At 44.0% G+C, this 6,000-nt stretch overlaps 1 protein-coding gene across 1 annotated transcript in view; it reads left to right on the top strand.

Annotated features, from left to right (window-relative positions):
• HS3ST4 (heparan sulfate-glucosamine 3-sulfotransferase 4) overlaps positions 1–6,000 on the top strand; it is a gene marked incomplete at its 5' end in the record, with an annotated part of 445,737 nt that overhangs the window by 96,352 nt on the left and 343,385 nt on the right. The window lies entirely within an intron of this gene.

The following is a 6,000-nucleotide window of genomic DNA, read 5'->3' as shown; positions in this document are numbered from 1 at the left end:
TAGGGCGCATGCGCTCGCCAGACAGACAGAGAGAGACATAGAGACAGAAAGCGAGAAATCACCCCCCAGGGGGGATGGTCACGCCGCAGTCCCTTCTCCTCCATTCTCCTCTCGGGATCTTGGGCACGCACGCACACGCGCCCGGCGTGAGTTTTGTTTTAAGCCACCGGGTCCGGGACACGCACCGCGGTCGACTACGTGGGAGTCCAGCGAACGCTAACTGCTGGTTCCCTAGAATGAGATCTTTAGTCGAGAAATCGGCAAATGTTTTGTGTAAAGAGGCAAATAATAAATGTTTTTGTTTTGAGGCTTTAAGACCAACTACTCAATTGTCTTCATAACATGAAATAAAAGCAAAACAAAACAAAACAGGGAGCAGCAATTAGCATAATGGCTATGTTGCTGGACTCCCTTGTAGCTGACTGCGCGGTTCAAGTCCCAGACCTGGTGGCTTAAACTCACGCCGGGTGCATGTGTGTACATGCCCAAGATCCTGAGAGGAGAATGGAGGAGAAGGGATTGCAGTGTGGCCATCCCCACTTGGGGGTGATTTCTCGCTTTCTATCTCTCTGTCTCTCTCTGTCTGTCTGGTGAACGCACGTGCCCTATAGCAAAAACCTCTCCAAAACAAAACAAAACAAAACAAAAACTTCATTTTACAAAACAAGGAAGCAGGTTAGATTTAGCACAGGCTATGACTTGTTGACCCTTATTCTAGAGAACTTTTGTCTTAACAAATACTGGAAGATGATATTTGAGCTTAACTCTTGTCACTTAAAATTAGCTTAGTTCTCTAAACCACAATCTTTTTTTTTTTTTTTTTTTGAGAGATTTTCACTGTAGGGCGCGTGCGCTCGCCAGACAGACAGAGAGAGACATAGAGACAGAAAGTGAGAAATCACCCCCCAGGGGGGATGGTCATGCCGCAATCCCTTCTCCTCCATTCTCCTCTCGGGATCTTGGGCATGCACGCACACGTGCCCGGCGTGAGTTTTAAGCCACCGGTCCGGGACACGAACCACGGTCGACTACATGGGAATCCAGCGACATAGCCATTACGCTAACTGCTGGTTCCCTCTAAACCACAATCTTAAACTTGGCCTCGAAGAAAGTATTATCTGTTTGCTGCCATGCATAGTGTCACTCTTACGCATTATTGCTAACCCATTTATGTATCTTCTTTACCAGAAGGTTATAGTTGAAAGGACCTACATTTTGGAGACAACCGTATTTGGTTAGCATTCTGTATTTGAGCTGTGTGATGCTGGGTGAGGTACTAAGGCTTCCGTCATTTTTGATACTTAGCTCATCATATTAACCTTGCAGGATTTTATGGGCTGATCCAGTGTGAAAATTTTCAGTGTGTTTCATAATAGGTATTGAACAAATATTACTTTGTCTTCTTGTAGGGTTTTATTCAAACTATCAACCTTTCAACTGAAACATGGAAATGTAAACTATAAAAGTCAGTGGAGCCCAGGGAGGCCTGGTGTCTTCAGAATGCTAGAAAGAGTCTTTGAAAAGTGAGAGACATTTAAGTCTGAGGAACTCATCGTTTCTAACCGTCTCGCCATTCTCATTGCGAGAGAGTGAGAAAAATTTGACATTTCATTTTCACACCTGTAATGTTACAAGTCTAATGTAAGCCTGGGAATCAAAGGTGCTTATGACGTAAGGGGACAGAGAAACAGCAGATGCAGGGTGAGCACTGGGTGAAAATGCCACGTTCAGCTCTTCAAGGAAGGTAGATTTGAAGCTACAAAACACTGAGGGGATTCTTACCATCATTTTTGAGACCTAAAGGGAGTAAGTATTGAAATTCCCCATGAAGAAAAAGAAGAAATTGCATCAGGCTACCATATATAGCTAGACATGCCATACACCGTAAGCATATACACGCCATAACTACTTGTGTATGCTGTAGGGCAACTAAATGTCACACAAGACTGCAGCTGTCTGGATCCTTATCTACCCACACTTCCCCAGTTTTATTCCCAGACAGGATTTCTGCAAAGCATTCCAAAATGTCTTGGTTCAGCCCAGGCTGACTTTTGTGTTCCTTGGAAGTTTTTACTACTGAGCTTTGGTGGGGGTTTTATATACTTATTTATTATTTAGTGTTTTTAGTGTGAACTTGCCAGAGATAGAGAGAGAAAGAAGGAGAGAGAAGAAAGCTGAAGCCATGGGTTGTGATCATTCTGCAATCCCTTCTCTATTTCTTTCTTCCTTCAGGATTTTAGGCATGCACACATACGCACCTGTTGGGACAGGGATGTGAACCATGGGGTCAGCCATGTGGGATCTGACTGCCTAGTCACCATGCCATGGAATCGGCCCTAAGTGTTTTATATCTTATCAGCTGGGAGTGTGGTCTACCATGACCTGGTCCCCTACCCAGACAGATTGCGATGTTTCCTTCTTTCCAGCTCCATAGCCTTTTTTTTTTTTTTTCTAATACCACTGAACACTTAAAATATGGAATGTACCTTAGTTGTGGCTTTGTCTTCCTAATATCATAAAAGCTCCAAAAAGACAGGGGCCATTTCTTATTAACCCTTTTAGAAGCTAGTTCATTTGTTGAGAGAGGAACAGAAAGAGAGAGAAGTAGTCCCCGAAGGATCTTCATACTATGATCCAGCCCCAGTCTCTGCTGGTCTGTGTCATGGGCGCGTGCACACCAGCATGTACAGGGAGGTCTCGGGACATGAACCCGGTACTCTCCTGTGTGGGCCCAGCACCGCAGAACCTTTGTTCCTACTGCATCATTGTCTCGCCTCTTTCATTAATCACTTTAACTCTAGTACCTAACAGGGTGCCTGGCACTTAATAAAAGCTTGATAAATGTGGCTGAATTTCAAAATAAGAAATTACTTATAAATATGGAGACCTTTTCATGTTGACAAACTGAAATGCTGGTTGTCCAGAAGAACAGGTTTTCTGAACCTTTTAAGTTGAATGCCCCAGACTTTTAAACAGATCATGCTTAGGATGTTTCCTTCTTTCCAGCTCCATAGCCTTTTTTTTTTTTTCTAATACCACTGAACACTTAAAATATGGAATGTACCTTAGTTGTGGCTTTGTCTTCCTAATATCATAAAAGCTCCAAAAAGACAGGGGCCATTTCTTATTAACCCTTTTAGAAGCTAGTTCATTTGTTGAGAGAGGAACAGAAAGAGAGAGAAGTAGTCCCCGAAGGATCTTCATACTATGATCCAGCCCCAGTCTCTGCTGGTCTGTGTCATGGGCGCGTGCACACCAGCATGTACAGGGAGGTCTCGGGACATGAACCCGGTACTCTCCTGTGTGGGCCCAGCACCGCAGAACCTTTGTTCCTACTGCATCATTGTCTCGCCTCTTTCATTAATCACTTTAACTCTAGTACCTAACAGGGTGCCTGGCACTTAATAAAAGCTTGATAAATGTGGCTGAATTTCAAAATAAGAAATTACTTATAAATATGGAGACCTTTTCATGTTGACAAACTGAAATGCTGGTTGTCCAGAAGAACAGGTTTTCTGAACCTTTTAAGTTGAATGCCCCAGACTTTTAAACAGATCATGCTTAGTAAATCCTTGATGAGTCTCAGAATATCTTGGTGATCAAAACAGCATCACTCAGAGACTTGTTACAATGGGCTTTATTGTTGCCATTCCATGTGTCTGTTTTGTGGGCCTTTTCTGTGGGAATGGCTGATGTGGGAGGAGCCCCTTCTGAAATATCCCAGGTTCTGAAAGTTTTGACACTGAGAACTGGTCCATGGCAGGGCTGGTAAATAAGGAAGGGAGCAGATCTGTGTCTAGAGGACAAATGAGGCACTCTGTGGAAAGTGATTAATGTGCACCAATGTGAACGATTAAGTAAGACTATACAGCCACTGTGAGAGCCCCTCAGATGGCTGCTCAGTTTGGGATTATGCAAACATTGACCCGCTGCTTCCTCGTGCCAGGCATTCACTTAATCTGTTTAAAATCTTCTGAGATATGCACTACCATTCTTTTCATTTTATAGTTGGGAAAACCAGGGTTCAAAATACTAAGCAACTGTCCCAAAGACAGAGCTAGAAGGACGGAGCAACTAAGATTCAAACTCAGGCCAACTCTCAAGAAGCAGTCTCAGCCCAGCTATGGTGATGTGGGGAGTGGTACCTTTTATCCCAGCTGTGGTGATGTGGAGGTGGTGCCTCTTGGCCGAGCTGCAGTGATGTGCTGGCGGGGCCTCAGCCCAGTTGTGGTGATTCAGTGGTGGTACCATGCTTTGCAGTGCTGGAGGATGTATGGATGATTTGGCCTCAATTTTTGATAGACTTGGAGTTCATGACCCTGGCTACCAGCAGGGATGATCACAGTGTGAGACTCTTGTTGAGGGTGCTTGTCTTTCTCTCTCAACTTAAGAAATTAGTGTCTTCCCTAGCTGTGGCAGTTGTGTTTTAGATCCTGATTGCTGAAGGCAGATTGCCTTACATTAACTCTGACTCTGTTGCTTATGAGCTGTGTGACCTAGGACAAGTTACTTTATCTCCCTGTGCTGCAGTTTCCTCATTTGCAAAGCGGTAATAACTTCTACCTCATTGTGAGGATGAATGATATAATGTGTGTAGAGTGTCAACAGTGGTGTCTGACACTCAGCAAGCGCCGCACAAGCGTTTGTTATTACATAGGACCACCTTTTCTACACACACAGCACCTACCTGGTCTATTTGTTATGTAGTTTTGCATTCATCTTCTTGATGGCCAGCGGGCTGACAACAGAGTCTGTTAGCATATTGCAATGTACTCTTCACCCACTGTCCCTTTCTCAGGCAGCCCTGAATTTCAGGGACACAGACTTACTGCATAATGCCCCAGCTTTAGCTTAATATTGGAGGCTTTGTTATTTTTCTTGTCCAGGATTACGCATCTCAGGGATTTTTCTTTTAGCATTGACTGAAGAGAGTGTTATTTATGCAGGGCCCTTGGTGACTGAACTGCTGTCGCACCCACTGCATTTATGTATAGTTTGTGAACTGGCAGATTGATCCATCAAGGGCTCCAAGAGCACAAGTGCATTGCATTCTGTTATTCTATGAAGACCTTGGCTACGCTGTCTGTTTGTTGTGTCAGAGGAAGGTTTGCTAAGGGCCCCAGTTTTCAGGACATCGATACTGAGGTTTCTGGAGAATGGATCTGGACAGTGATGTTGGCACGTGTCTGCAGGATGAGCAGCTGCTGCCTGCCCCGTGTTTTGTTATGAAAAAGGCAGCACATGATGCAGAATGTTCTGCAGCTGATGGGACACGATTCTGTCATCAAAAAACACCAGGGTCTGTCATATGGGCTAGTGGGAAAAGCCCTTCTACCCCAGTCCAATCATCTCATCTGCCTACTGCAGACTTCCCTTGGCTACTCATAAAGTACGGAATCAACTCCAAACCCCTCTGGACGGCATATAAGGTCTTTACATTTTTAAGTGCTCCAATGCTTGCTGTGTCTGAGGAGTCACCTCTTTCCCAACACAAGCACCTTATAATCACTTTCCACTCAGTTTCTTGTTGTTTTCCAGAATGTTTACGATTGCTTGTGACTTTCGCTTTTACATGTGTTCTTCCTTTTGTTTGGCATACTCTTCCTCTTTTTTTCTCTAATGGAAAACTCCTATGCATACTTCAAAAATCCTGACCTGATAGCACCTTTTGAGAAACCTTCTGCAAGGCCCTTAAGCAGCATACTCGCTCTATCCTGTTCTCTTCTGCCTCTATCTTATATGACAATGAGTCCACGTACGTTTTGTTATGTCTGCACACTAGATCATATTTCTTTGTAGCAGAGATCATTTATCTTTGAGCTTCTGGCATAATTTTAGCTCTGCATTTATTACAGGGATGAAAAATAAACTAGAAGTTCTGGCTTGCCATTTGGTGCCTGGAGAGCCATACCTACATGACGAGTCTTGGTAGTGATAATCTTGCCAAAGAAGTTAGCCACTTATCAGTTTAGCAGTAAACCTGGGTACCAATGGCTGGTA

This window comes from Tupaia chinensis, unplaced genomic scaffold, assembly GCF_000334495.1.
Source record: "Tupaia chinensis unplaced genomic scaffold, TupChi_1.0 Scaffold000231_2, whole genome shotgun sequence".
NCBI classification, from domain to species: domain Eukaryota; kingdom Metazoa; phylum Chordata; class Mammalia; order Scandentia; family Tupaiidae; genus Tupaia; species Tupaia belangeri.
This window is presented reverse-complemented; position numbering and strand designations above follow the sequence as displayed.